General features: G+C 41.5%; 1 long non-coding RNA gene across 2 annotated transcripts in view; it reads left to right on the forward strand.

Annotated features, from left to right (window-relative positions):
• LOC125390065 (uncharacterized) overlaps window positions 1–15,512 on the forward strand; it is a 278,533-nt gene that overhangs the window by 19,921 nt on the left and 243,100 nt on the right. The window contains exon 1 of one of the 2 annotated variants that reach the window (XR_015736762.1): window positions 12,512–13,155. The exons of the other annotated variant lie outside the window; for it this stretch is intronic. This is a non-coding gene — a long non-coding RNA (uncharacterized LOC125390065). Of the gene's footprint in view, window positions 1–12,511; window positions 13,156–15,512 lie in introns of those variants that run through there. 2 annotated transcript variants of the gene reach the window in all.

A 15,512-nucleotide genomic window follows, 5' to 3' on the forward strand; every position in this document is an offset into this window, starting at 1 on the left:
AGCTTCCTAGGGGGCTGAGATTACAGATCTCTACAGCCTGACCAGAGTATCTTATATTTTAGTAAGGACTCTAGAATTGTAATTTTATTATTATCCATGATACCATGCAAATGCTTTATCTTGGTCCCTTTAAACATCGACTGTAATCCTCTTAAGGCTGCCTTTTGTATGTAAATATATATTATGAATACATAAAATGGAAAAAAATTTTAATGAAATTTTAGAAGAAGGAAAGTGTAAGTTGTGGAGTCGATATTAAGGGCTCAAGGTTGTTTTTAATGTAAACCAAATACCAGATAAAGAAAAGCATGTGCTAAGTTTCTGGGAAGGATTATGGGGAGGTCAAGCCAGATACCTGGAGCGTAGGTCATGGCCCAATGAAGACAATCCTTTCTGAGAAAGCATGCCGTATTTGGAAGAAGTTCACAGTGTTGTTGGTTCTTGGAGTGCTAACTTCTCTGTTTGCTTTCCTATATCTCCTCATTCCTTATCCAGGGAAACAGGAAAAGGGATCACAAACAGTTCAAACACATCCTATCTCTTCCGACTTGGGAAATGGGTAGAAGGGACCTGTCCTGATCCAAACTGAACTGAAGGCTGTTGCAGGGCTGTTCTTTCCCAGAGATTTCTCTGCGGAAAGAAGAGAGACGGGTGGAGAAGCTGACTATGCAGCAAGCCCTTTCAAGCAGAAACCTAAAGGAGCACAGTTAATCATATCTACTAAGCCAAAACAACTCTAATCTCTGCGGAGGCCGAAGAGAGGAAAGCAGGGTACCTGAAAGAGAAGAGCCTGAATCCATAGGTCATAGAAGTCCCTGGCTTTTAGGAGACTGGATGGATGTTGTTTACCAGACCCAATGGAGTCTTCCTAAGCACGCCTTTCTATGCCCATATGGTAGTCTGTGGATCTCAATTTATCAGGGCAACAACGAATGCCTTCTTGTAAAAGGCAGGCCTACTGACAGTTTTAAGAGATACTCTCTTAAAACATTATGGAGTCTTTCAAACTCTATAATGACCCCAGAACCCTGGTCCTCCTTGACACCTTTCTGTTCTCAGGTCAAACACCAATGCATATAAAAACAATTTTTAAAAATGGGCAGTGTCTATGGTTTGAAGTGGAAGAAATTCTCCCCATCAGTTCTTCTCGCCTCTGCTGACCTTCCTTGGACTTTGGGGATTATGCTAGCATCCTGGAGCTCAACCCATCAGGAGATGGGTTCCTTATCTACTTTATTACCCAGATGTCACTCTGAAACTCCATGTTCACTAAATATGGCATCTTATTATCACAGCAGACACTTTCCAGAGACCAAGCAGGGCCACAAACACCCATTCAAGCATGGTCTTTGTCCGTGTTTTGGAAAGAGCACAGCCTTTTCATTGTTTAATTCTTATCTATGCCTTGAGTTAAGTAAATGTTCTCTGACTTCCTTAAGATTGTTTGCCCAGAAATACAGTGGCATTACTGTATTATATGACAACTCATTAAAGATGACATAATTCCATTTTAGCGTTTTATTAAAGCTATTTTCCATCTTTTTCTTCTCAATGCCCATTATATAAACTTTATAAAAGCACATTGGTCCAAATGTTATTTCTCAGTGAAATACATTATTCTCGTCAACTACAGCTCTGCTTAAAATGAAAGATTGAGATCAACTTAGAGGAAAACTAATGTATAAATGGTTAAACTCATAGTCTGACATATATAACTGGCAGCTGTTAAAAGTAGCATTTTAAAATTGGGCCTAATAATGCAGGAAGGGAATGCTCTACAACATAAAGGAAGAAATCAAGGTGCAAACCCATAAGTAGTTAAAATGTTGGAAGGAAAACACCAACTACTAAGAGTTTATATCTGGGAAAGGTTATGACTGCATTCAATTATTTTTCTTGTAATATTTCTGTGCTTTGCAAACTTCTCATTTTAAGGCATATATAAATTACAGTGAAACTTGCAATCTTTGCTTGTTTCTGATATCATGATATCCTTTCAAGTAGCGTCTGGCTTTGCAGTCTCGTTAGAAAACTCCTCTTCGTTGTTCGCTTGCATTTGTTTTGAGTTTTTGCGGGGAGTGCAGAGTCTCATGTAGCTCAGGCTGGCCTTCAACTTGCAATATTATTGAGCTAGCCTCGAGACTCCTGATCATCCTACCTCAGCCTCTGAATGCTAGTATTGCAAGCATTGTGTGGCCAGGCCTGCTTGTATCTTTTCAATACAAAGTATCTTGTGGCATCCTCATTAGTAGTAGATTTAATTTTGCTTTCTTATCATTTGTGTATCTGGCTTTGTGTGTTTGTAAGCCAAATAAAACAAAGTGAGAGATCTCACATAGAGCCTCTATGTGATAAACAGAAACATTATGTCTTAAAATCGCCATGTCTGAAGAACTAAGCTTTCAGTAAAGAGCTTACAGTAGAAAATCAAAGTCAAGGGTGGTGTAGAAGAGAATGGGGAAGTGTGGCAGATGCTGTTATAGGCATTTTTATGTTATCTCATGTCCTGTGTAGCTTAAAAGGTGAAGAAATGGACACTCAATGCGACCATGGGCCTTTAACAGGATAGTGACTCCAGGCTTCTATAAGGTCTGTCTTCTTCTCTTTGACTTGGTTGTAAATAAATCTATCTGGTAACATGTACACACTCAGAGGACAATCACACAACTAAAACATTGTTTAGGAATGTATCACACAATTAAAACATTGTTTAGAAATGTGTGTGCTCATGCATTCTTATGAGTGTGGCAAATCTCTTCGACTTATAGTGTGTGTAAGTTCCTTGTTGTTGAAGCAAAACTGCATTTATTCCTCTTTCCCTTCTCACGGTTTTCGGTTCACAGTGCTTTCTGCTCAGATTCTTAGTAAGTGCTTTTACCTAGCTGTTACATCTTAATATTTCATACTACTCCCAGAACACTATCGTCTTGGAACTAGCAAAGGCTTGGTACATTTCATTATGTTAGCATAATATGTAAATGGGTAATGGCTAATGAGACAACAAAGATTCCTAGACAATCAAAACAATTAGTTGCGGGAGCCTTGGTTGTGATCTCATGTGATCTTCATAAAATCGAGGAAATGAAATTGGCCTATTTTGCATTTAGCTTTTGGACAAGGGTGTTGTAAGATGCATGTGTTATTAATGCTGCATGCATAACTACTTCTTAGAAGAGGAAGCTTAAGTTAGTAACAGTTTCCTTAGGAGTTCAAGTATAGTCATAGTCATTGAGTTCCCAATACTTTGCTGAAACCAAGATACTTTGGTAAAGTCAGCAAGAAAAGCCTCTGTGTGGAGATTGACAGTGGCAATCAAATATGATATAAAGTATTCGATAAGATCAGTACTAGCAATGTGGAAAAATAGCGACAAACCACCAATAGCACTAAAGCCATCAGAATTTTTCTCGTATGTTTTGTTGTTGCTGATATTATTGAGCTACAAAGGGCATGGCTTTGTAGCTCAGGCTGGCCTTGAACTCAGTGTAGCCCAGGTTGGTGCTGAACTCATGTTTTTCCAACCTCAGCTTCTTAAGTATTGGCCAATCATTATACCTAGCGTATACATTTTAAAACCATGTTTTAGTTAGTAAAACATTACCTGCGTCTTTAAATGAGTTTCCGTATGCATCAGCTGATAAATTACCTGCTTACTGCCCTGGGGTTCTGCCAATTGCAACATGGAACATGAAGAAGAAAGAGCATTTCTTTTACCTTTTTTTGGGGGGGGGGTAGAGGGCATCTCCAAAAATCTAGTACCTTATGTATAACAAAGACAACTAACAATTAATGATAATGGATTGAAAAATGCTTTTGTGGTATAGAGGGAATCATTCTCAAGACACGAGGAATTCTACAAAGTGTTCAGGAAGTTAAGACTCATGGGCAACGGTGGCAAAGGCAGTTGTCCTAGTATTTTCCTGTCTGCCCTTTCACAAGGATTTGCATTGTTCATGAAGTAATCATTCCTGGATTTTGATCCAGAGCAGTGCTGTGCACAAAAGGAACTCAGCTGTCAGTAGTAATTTCAGAATGTATTAAATAATTTATTCGCATTTCTCAAAAAAAATAAAAAATAAAAAACAACTGAGGGAACCCATAGCTCTGGAAATTTTCCTCATGGGATGAGTTGGTGGAGTAAGGACGTGAAGGGTGGATGTGTTCATATTTCACTCTAGCATGGAGACAATTCTCCAGCATAAAGAAAAAGCAGAATTAAAAAAAAAATTCCTCCGAATTCCATTTTTCTGTTTGTATGGCTGTCTGCCTCCAGGCGAGCAAGCCACTTCTCTGAGCCGTTTCTTCTGGCCCAGCTTGGGCTGGTTTCACTTCCCCTGCCCACTGTCTCCTCCTCTTCATTATAATTGGCTTAGCATTCTTTACAACTCTTTCTCTTCCAGCTACCATGGAGGCATTGTCTCCACCGCTGGCTCTGACGGTTCCCTGTGTCAAAGCATTGTTTTCTCTTGACATCTTTTCTCGGGAGACAGAGGTGGAAATAGTTGTACAGAACATAATCTGAGCATGCTAGAAAGACTCCGGAAGGGGTAGCTTTTGTGTTGTTGCAGAGGAAGCATCTACCAGACTCCGAGTCCTGCTCTCTATATTCCCTTGTGCTCCTGAGAGGCTCTTCCTCTGCAGGACGGTGGCCGGTGGCCGTCTGGAATTGCTGTATATGCCTGTGGCTGTCTACTTCCCTATAGCTCAGGAAATAGCCTTTAACTGTAGAAGCATAGGTCAAGATTACATACACGTAGGATGTCATGCAAGAGGCAGATTAAAGACAAGAATGCACATATTATATTTCCTCTTTCCTTTGTTTATTTTAGTATTACTCAGGGTTGTTGGTGGGAGCACTTTTTCTTTTTCCTTTTTTAGTTTTTGTTGTCTTTGTTTGTGTTTTGGCCTCATCCAGGGAGAAGAACATGAAATTTTTTCATTTTAATCTTCACGACCATGTAATATGATGAGAAACCATCAGTGATCACCGAACTGTTATGTTTCCTAAAATTTTTTCAGTGGGTAAATGGCATGAATATCAGGAAATTTTTGAATAGCTAAGGCAGGGGGCTCTGTTTCAATGCTGGATTACATGAAACAACATTTGTGGCTTTGATAACGACATGGAACATAGAAAATAATTTGATTCATATAATGAAAGTCTCGTTCAAGTCCTTTCCCACCAATTTCGTCCCTGAACCAGAAATGCTAATAAGCTGAAAATGGGGGTGTGTGAGCCTTTGCCAGCCCTCGTTTCTTCACTCCTGTGGCAGAAGCTGACGGCTCAACCAAAATCCAGCAGACGACTCATTCTAATTTTTTATTGAATGGAAATGAAATCTGCCCGAATCAGAGCACACAGGCTGATGCAAGGGCCGCAGAGTGTCCTGTTCTTCGTGAACTGCGTATCTGGTCCCTGCATAATCATAGAGTGGCTGGAGATGATTCATCTGAAAGACCTAGTTAAGGAAGGAAGCAAAAGTCAGAGGTTTAAGAGTGACCCGGAATCAGGTGCTGACAGTTGTGTGTTGAAAGGCTCTATGTAAAGCCAAACTTTCCGACCACAAAAAGGGACGTGTTTGGTTCAACATTTTGGTGTGGAGAAACGAGTGGAAAGCTGATCTAAGAGGAAAGGGCCTAGAAATAGTTTTAGCGTTCATGGTTGACACCAAAAAAGCAAAGAACTTTATTGAGGAGATTAAACAAAGAAATGTCAAATTATGCAGTTAATTTGAATTCCCATGTAAATTTGTAGGATTAGTAAGAAGATACGAAAGTTTAGTTTTGATATTCAATAGGCCATGTCATAGGCCCCAAACTGAAGAGCCCCATCGGATTCTGTCCAGGAGATTTGGCGATCCGGGTACACAGAATGTTGAGATTGCAGAATGTTGCTCTTCTTTGCAGCCTCCTCGTGGTGTCACATATGATTTACTCCTTCAGGGATTTCTTCTTCTTTGTTGTTGTTGTCGTTGAACAACATACAATTTTTTTTTCACACTAGGCATTGTGTTAAGTTGAGGGCTACAAAAACCTGTCTCCTCCTCCACTGGAAAATGCACAACTTAGTTTTCCAGATAAGAAAATGAACTTTAATTGTGTAATGCTCCTTAGTGCTGAGACAAAGGAAAAAAAAAAAACAAGAACAACAACTCAGATGCTAATTGAGACTGAGAAATGTATGAAGGTTTCCAGGAAGTACCGACTCATGGGCTGAGCTTTAAAAATAATTTATTTACCTAGATGAAAGAGAGAGGCGTAGAATGTGTTTGATAAATGCGTGGATTCTACATGCAGACTATCTGGATTCTCTCAGGCCTTGAGCCTGTCAGTGATTATACATAACCTTAGGCAAGTTACCCAAGCTCTCGGTCTCTCAATTTCCTCCCTAAGTGGGGACAGTAATGGTGCCATCCTTTGCTCCTTCTAAGGCTGGAGGGACAAAGGCACAAGTTAATATTTCGAAGGGAATCTGAACAATGTGTGCCATAAAAGTGTTATGTAAGCGTGGCGAATAAGGAGGGGGCAGGTATCCTAGGCAGCGGACGCAGCTGCCTCGGTGACCTCACAGGACGTGCACGACACAGTCAGAAGATGACAAAGAACGGCGTGCAGGGGCCATGACTATGGCACATGAAAGAGATAAGGCTGAGGGTTGAAGGCTTTTGTAAAGAATGTGGTTATTATTCTAGATACCAGGAGAAACGCGGAAATATTTTTAAACAAACAAGTGAGAAGATTCACATTTTCCACAGGGCAGCTCTGGTGACTGCGAGGAAGAAGGGAGGCCAAGGAGTAGATCAGGACCAGGTTTCCCATCAGTTACCTACGGACAAGAGTTGGGGGTGGGCATTAAAATGTGGCCTTAGACTCGGAAGATCTCTGTCATATACGACAATTATCTTTTTAATCAGTGTCTCTGAGAATTCTTATCTTGAGAGGACGCTGTGGTTTGAATATGAGATGTCTTTCACAGGATCGTGTCTGAAGTGATCAGTCCCCGGCTGGTGGCGCTATTTGAAGAAGGCGGTGACAGTTTTGAAAGGTGGGACTTAGCCGGAAGAAGTGGTACATTGTGGGATTAAGGATACCATCCCCAACCCCTTCCTAAATACTCTCTGCTTCCTGTGTAGCAGGACATGAACATGACCTTTGAATGGTCACACTACCATGAGACCGCCTCACAACTGGCCCAGAAATACAGACCCTGCTGACTATGGCGAGAACCCCCGGAGACTGTGAGGCAAAAGAAACAATTTCTCCATCAGGTAGTTTTTTGTCAGGTCACAACCACGAGAGAAGCTAAGGCTAAAGAGAGCTCTTTCAAATACTGGATGAGGTGATACTGGTCGCTCTCTAAGTGAAGACTAGTGAGAACTCACACAAACTTGTTGGAGCTTAGAGCGAGGCCTGGTGACCCATGGAATAGAGCCATAGGAGACCACTTGCCATTTTGACTTGGGCGGGTGACCGGGGAGCTCACACAAGGATTCGCAAGAGGAGCGGGTTTGTGTGGAAGGTTAGTGAGATTATATTTTGGCGTGCTGACTTTGGGTATCACGGGGAGAAAGCGCTGCGGGATATTGCCAATGAATGCCTAAAGGCTGGGCAAAGAGATTCTGGGCCGAGAGATAAACCTGGAAGTTAGAGGTTTATATGCAGTAGTTGAAGCTTTAGAAACTCCAGGTCGCCAGCAAGTGGGCAATGAAATCTTATTTTACTGTTTTGCTCAATCACTTATAGAAAAAACAAAAAACAATTTTTTATGGTGGTTGTGTCTGTGTACAGTGTACGTGTGTGTGAGTGTGGGTGTGTGCACAGGTGTAAACATGCCCATGAACCTCCATAAATAAGCCAGAGGAGGACGTTGGATGTATTTCTTTGTCACTTTTCACCCTATTCCCAGAAGCTCCAGTGAACCTGACACTTAGCTATTTTGGCTAGGCTGTTGGCCAGTGAGCCCTTGGGATCTAGCCGTCTTTGTCCATTAATGCTGGGGTTCCAGGCTTTTTCATATGAGTGATGGGATTTAAACTCATGTCTTCATGCTTGCCGGTAAGTACTCTTATTCATGGAAGCTCCTTCTTACCCCACCCCCAACCCAATAAACCACCGCCTTATTAGTACCCCCCCCCACCACCAATTAACCAAGTGTCAGTGCCTGTTTGTGCAAGGCATCATTTTATACACTTTTCTTTCTTGCATAAATGAGACCGTGAAGAAAGTAGCAAGAGAAAAAGAAAGAGCAGGAAAGTGAAGCCAATGGTGAAGAACGTGTCAAATGGAGCCAAGACTCCAAACGAGAGGCCGAGTAAAAAGGGTCTCTTGGCTTTCGTACAAAATAGGTCACTGGTAACTTAGAGTTGATTCCGTTGAGTGATAGATGTGGAGACTGAGGTTGGGCTGTGGCTTGCGGCATTGATGGGTTGTAAGGAAATGAAGGTAATGAAAGAAACGGGGGCATAGATGTGTAAGTACAGAGATGGCCACAAAATCCTCTGCCTGCGTGGATGCCCCTTTGCAATTTCTTCACAGCTGTTTCCACCAAGAGTTAGGACTGGTTTCTTAACTGCAAACTCGACTTGGTCATGTGCTTTCCTGTGTCCAATAGGGGCAGTCATGAAGAAATTTAAGTCTTTGTGTTTTGTGCCTTATTCTTGCTGCTCTCGGGGACCCCGTGATTGCAGTCGGGTCAATAAACTTCTAGACAAGCTTGCAGGCAATCCTTGGCTAGTGGTCTTGTTCACCCCCAGGCAATCAGCAGCAAGAGATAGTCAAGTCATGCCAAACACCAGCCATTGATGCAGCACCTAGCCAATCTACACAGCCACTCCTAGCAGATACATTGCCCAATGAAGACCAGATCAAACCATGTGATCAACAGGGAAGCTTTGTTTTAAGCTTCACTGTGCTGAGGGTAATCGCTTATATATCTCAAGTTAACTAATATAACAAAATATGTTTCGAATGCCATGGATTTCCAGTGTCTCAGTTCTCCTGGGATTTGTATCTGCTTTTGAAACCTTGGACTGGACTAGGGACCTAAAAGATAGGGAGTTAATTTTGGTCTCACCACTTCCTACACTGATGCGGGAGAACTGTCTGTATTCTGTCAATCACATTTTAATAAAACGCTGATTGGCCAGGCAGGCAATATAGGCGGGAAAACCAGACAGGAAGTAGAGGTGATGTAATGAGAATAGGAGAATTCTGGGAAGCAGGGAGGTTCCTCTGCCACTCCTGCGCAGACCACTGAAGAGGCAGCATGTAACTTGCCCAGCTGAGAAAGGTACGGAGCCATGTGCTAACATAGATAATGATAATGGATTAACGTAAGTTATAAGAACTAATAAGTTGTCCCACGCTACCGTCTTGCCAGCAAGAACCATGCGGGACACTAGGATCCTTTTGTAGAGAAGGTTTAATGCGTCTTGAGAGAGAGAGTATAAGCTAACGTGGCGGAGACCCAGGACGAGGTGAAAGGTCCTCTACAATAAGTAGCCTGACCTAATGGGCCAATCAGTTTATAACCTAATGTAGACTATGTGTGATTTCTTTGGGACTTGCCGGTTGTGGGGTACCGGTGGGAACAGACACCCCAACAAGCCGGCCCTCATGCTACACTACACCTTCTTCCTAACACATTGTTCCAGACAGAAATAATAAATCATAGTATCGGACAGTGGAATGACAAGATCATATGGTTTTATATGCCACAATGTAATTTTAAAAATAAACATGTTGAGCAAAGAAGCCAGATGAAAGAAATAAAATACATATTCTCTGTATTTCTCTTTTTATGCAATTCAAGAAAAGCGCACATATTCACGTATATATAATAACGGAAAGCCAATCAACAATTGCTTGGTGATAGATTCAAGAATGAAAGGGTAGACTACCAGGGGCATTAAGAAATTTAGGGGATGATGAATTAATATATCCATTGTCTTGATTATGGTGAAGAATTCATATGTAAATACTATGTGCTTGTGAAGAGCCATCAAACTGTTCATTTTAAAGATGTTCCATTTCATAGTCAGGGCTGGTGACTTTAATTACATATAGGTACATGCCTGCAATTTCAGTGTTCAGAAAGTGAAGACATGAGTATCAGGGTTTAAGGCCACATTTAGATGCATAGTGAGTTAGTTAGAGGCTATCCTGAGTTACCTAAGACTGTTCAGCAACAAAAACGATAGAGCTAGCAAGAAGACTCAGTGTTTAAGAGCACTGTCTGCTCTTCTAGGTTCAATTCCAAGCACCCACATGGGGTCTCACAGCCATCTCTAACTCTAGCTCCAGGGGAAGACAACGTCCTCTCCTGGCATCTTTAGGCACCACACATACATGTGGTATACAAACACAAATGCAGGTAAAACATACGTGTATATAAAACAATCATGAATTTTTAACAAACATTATGTGGTTCGATATACCTTAATTATATCTCGATAAAACTCTTAAAAGAGAATAAGGGTAATGGATAAAATTTTCCAATTGGTTTGTAATTCTCGAAGTAGATGTAGAGTCAAAACAATGTCACAAACTTGTTCCAGTCCTAACTCTCCAGAGCTACATGTGAATATAATGAAGAACTATGAAGACCTGTTTATTACCTGATGTGGCAGAGAAACCTTGCAGCTATATTTCGAGGATTAGACCTTGAGATCAGGAAACTACCTAAGATTGATCGTACAAGCTCGATAATAATTGCATTAGCCCCAATGAGGGAAGAGTCTTTAAAGTTGAGACAGCGAGAGGAGATGGAAGAAGATGGATTTGAAGGACTCAGCCTGCCAAGAAAATGGAGACATGGAGCCATGAGCCCAGAAATAGTGGTGTTTACGATATAGGATTGGACCACTCTTTCAGAAGCATGACAACAGGACTCTTTTATCCTTGCAATGAGTTAAATTTCATAAATAATTCAGAAGAATAAAAAAGAATTTCTTTCCTAGAATTTCTAAAAGAAACTGCCTCTTGCCGTTTCTTGATGAGAAACATAGTGGCCAGGCCTTGATTGAGCTAGAGAACACTAAATTGGTGTTTGTTACCACTGAGGAACAGTTGACCTGTGCAGTTCTAGAAAGTTAATATAGAAAGATTTTGTGGCAAGCAGTTGAAGCTACTGGCAACATAGCTATTTCAATGGTGTGTGTTTCCTAACAGTGAATCCCAAATAATCAAGTCATGGTAGGTATGGTAAGGCCTGGTTACAGGAGTCTTAACTCTTGAGACCTCATTATCTGATCCATACATTGGTGGCATTTTCTTCCAGCTATAGAATCGCCCTTCTATTAAACACTTGTCCCATCAACCTTCACATTATAGTTCGTGGAGATTTGTTGTTTTGTTGTTTTTGTGTGTGTGTTTATGTTTTTAAATTTTATCCTTAGAGAATTTCATTTTCATATAGTTTATTTTGTTTATATGCATTTCTCATCACCATAACCCCACAAATGCCTCTCTGGACGCTCCCTAACACACCTCCCTCGACTTTCCATCCTCTCAAAAAAATAAATCACAGCCCACAAATTAGTGCTGCCCAAATCTATATGGTGCCTGTACAAGAAGACCAACAGGAGATCAAGCTGACTGAAGTTCCAGCACGGGAGGAGAAGGGGCTCTTTGTTTGTATATATGTTTGTTTGTTTGTTTTAACCACCAGCTTCTAAAAGAAAACCGGGTGATTTTGTTGGGCAAAAAAAAAAAAAAAAAATCCTTTAAATTCTTTGGCTAAAATCTGAAAATGGGCTTCTCAGCTGAAATTCTAGTTCAGTTCTTTGACTTAGAAGCTCCCCCGCCTTCTGTGTACTGTTTTGCGGGGTGGCCATGGCAATGATGCACCAGTGGTGACGAGGGAGCAAATCTGCACACATAAGCAGTGGGAATCCTGACCTTTTGATGTCCTGCCTGTGATAATATCGTTGCCGCTAGTTACGCGAGTTTCCTTCCGAGGAGCGGTTTCACACCTGACTTCATGGGTTCCGCGGAAGAAGGCTTTGGTACCATGTCTGGGAAATGACCCAGTTGGGAAAGTGCTTGTCTGATAAATTGGATGAACTGAGTTTGATGTCCAGAACCAATGTCAAGGATCAGGGAATAGTGTGACCTGTGCAGGGAATTTCCAGGGCAATGATTGGGGAGGAAGATGGCAGGTGGGTCCCTAGGAATTACTGCCCAGCCAATTTACCCTCATCATTGAGAAATCTTGTCTCAACGAACAAAACCCGGAATCACCACAAAAAAACCCCAAAACTCAAGTCCACAGCCCCTGTGGAACCACACCCTAGGTTGACCTGTGGTGGCTACATACCACACAGACACACACACACAGAGAGAGAGAGAGGGAGAGAGAGGGAGAGAGAGAGAGATCACCTTTTTAAGTGCTAACCCCATTAAGAAGATGCGGATCACTTTCTGTGGTTATCTACCCCACCCCCCACCCCCCACGCCCAAATCGTTCCTGTTTCTGTTGCGACCAAAGCAGGAAGAGAAAGTGACAGCAATGCTGAGCAACTGGAATTTAGTCCGATGGCTTCATTCTCCTGACTAGAGAAGGGTATGCGGGCAGAAAGTGGGTTATTCTTTCTGCTTTCCTGTCTTTTCAGCTTCTCCCGAATGGCCTTGCGCTCTCCTCTCCCCGGCTCTCTCCTCCTTATCAGTGCATGGCCACGAGCTGGGAGATTCCTAAAGTTCTGTTGTCTCTCAGAACAAAACAGAACACTCCAACCAAATTTGAACAGAACCATTGACAACATTTACAATTCTATTACGTATCAGTTTTCCTGCCTGGCATTTATTTGAGGAAAGGATCTCTCGGATATGAGGGAGTTGGTTTTGGAAAATTAAATCAGACGGGCTAAAACGATGATATGACTCGCAAGAAGAAAGAGGATCATTGTGTGATAGGGGAATTATTTTTGGAGCGCTCATTTTCATGACTCCCAGTGCACAGAGGAGAAAACATATGGACGGTGTTGCTAATTTAGGCCCGTGCTGGCTGCAGGCTCTGGATGGAGGTTCCGCACAACTCTTCTTTGGTCTCCATTTTTGAATGGAAGGTTGCAGGAGACGTTGTCCGAGATGGGAGACCGTGTCCTGCGATCAAGCAGCAGAGTTAACGTAGGGAGTCTTCACCGTGGCTACCAGCAGGTCTGACCTTCACTCTCTGTGTGCCGCGCTTTGTGAGGGGTGGCTGTGTACAGGAGTTCTGCGTGGGCAGCCTTGAGAGTGGGTATTTCATGCCATAGTAATTATCACAATTACGTGGCGTGTTCCTTCTTTGTGGCCTTGAACACATCTTAAAAACACACCCAGAAAGCAGTAGGGTTTTACTTTTCTCTCCCTCTCTCTCTTTCTCTCTCTCTCTGAGAGTTAAACAGTCATGTGTGAATGTATTTTGAGTTCAAGGGAAACAACCAAAGCTATCCCTTGCATGTCTCTATGTGAAGTACGTTCATTTCCTAGCCATGTATTAATGAGATGTTTTTTTCAGTAGAGAAATGAACAGGAGGTGATTTTTTTTGTTGTTGTTTTCAAAACAAGAAGTCCTAGAAACCAAGGTTACAAAGTTGTACGAAAAGAACAGGAAACGTCCCCTTGTCGTGAATGTGAGGTGTCAGCAAATCTGCCGCTGCTGCGTGGGCACAGGTCACTATGTCTGTTGAATCCCCAAGTAGACTCTCTGGCTAAGCCTTGTGCTGCTCACCCATGTCTGACTGCATCCTCCCTGAAAGCAGCCCTGGGAGAAGACTTGCAGGTGCCTGTGGGGATACTGCTTATTTGGCTAAAATATTTACATATTGAAGTTGCACCAGCTTCCATGTGTAGGGCTAAGTTATTACAGGTTTCCTTATGTTTTGATGTAGAAATGCATGCACATCTACCTCCCTGGGTACTAATTCTGAATTTAATATAGAAAAATGGTCTTTTTTGGCTACTTTGGGCTACTTTCTATTTCTAGTAGAGAGGCGTAGGGCTGTCTGGGATTTTGACCTATATATCATGTGGGAATTGAAGCGCCACCCTTGGTTGACAGACTGATGTAAGAAACAGAATATGGAGACTATCTGGGGTCAAGATGGTTGTGCATGATGGTTGTGTTGAGGGCAGTAGAATTTGATTACCTCTGAACTGTTGCCTGAAAGAATCTGGAAGAAGTGATTTTTAAATGGTACTTACTCTATTTAATAATAAAACTCATCAGTCTATCAGTTAAAAATTAGTGTGGTCAACGCTAACCTCCTTGTGGACCTATGGGCTTCCCTGCCTTTGATGTTTATTTCCAGAGTTAATGTTTTTAGTCTTTCATACTACTACTTTTTAAAAACAAATAAAGGGGTTTTGATAGACTCAATTAAAATCACAGTGAAGATTAGATAGATAGATAGATAGATAGATAGATAGAGCCAAAATCTGGAACACAGAGATCAAATGCTGTCCAGGTTACTCATAAGTCTTGCTGGAGGTAATGTGCAATGAATGGTATAGTCATTTGAAAGATAATTTGGTAGTGTCATATAAAATGAAACATGCCTTGATGTATGTTTAGATACTAAGAAACATAATTTAGTTACTTGACATTCTCAGAGAAGTTAAAATGTACACACACACATAACTTGAACATGGGTGTTTATAGTAGATTTGTCATTAGTTTTTGGAAGCATCCAAAATGATTCTAGTTGGTAAATCGGTAAACTGCAGCAAAGCTAGATGATGAATTGTCCTAAAAAGATATGAGCTATCAAACCAGGAAAACACAGAGTAGAAACTGAAATGCATGTTGCTGAGGACCAGTCTGAAAAGGCGGCGTATTGTGTGATTCTGGCTATACTACTCTCTACAAAAAACCAAGTTCTTGAGATTCTTAGATTAGTGGGGGAGAAAGAAATGAATAGGTGGATGCTAAGATCTTTAGGGCAGTGGAAACACCGAGTATGATACTATACTGTCCATTATCTACGTTTATATATGCATGTAAATGCACACGATATGTATATAAGTGCATAATGTGTAGTACCAAGAGTAAACTACAAGGTTAAGTGTGGACTTTGGGTGACAATGATGTGTCAAGATAGGCTCATCAGTCGTCAGAACCGTACCACCCTGCTAGAGGGATGCTGATCCTACAGGGAGGGATGTTGGTCACAGAGGGATGCCGATCATGGAGGAGCTTAAGTGCGTGTGGGAGGAGGGAGCAAATGGGAAGCCTCTGCCCTTTGCTTTCAGTTGTGTTGAGAACCCAAAATTAGTCTGAAAAAAACAGAGTTAAAAAGTTTAATGATAACAATTTCCTACGTTCCTGGAAAATTGTTTTCAGTGAAACCATTTTCAGGGAAAATGATGCTATTGTTTGGCCCTTCGTATCATTTCCCTCCTGCTGGGATGCAGAGCACTCAGCAAATGTTAAATTTTTATTAAAAAGGAAACAATGTATAGTGATACATAGTCCCAACTATTGCATTTAGATTTCTATTAGATGTGTTAATCCATCTAATTTAAGAAAAGTG

Source organism: Myodes glareolus, chromosome 26 (assembly GCF_982192425.1).
Source record: "Myodes glareolus chromosome 26, mMyoGla1.1, whole genome shotgun sequence".
Taxonomy (NCBI): domain Eukaryota; kingdom Metazoa; phylum Chordata; class Mammalia; order Rodentia; family Cricetidae; genus Myodes; species Myodes glareolus.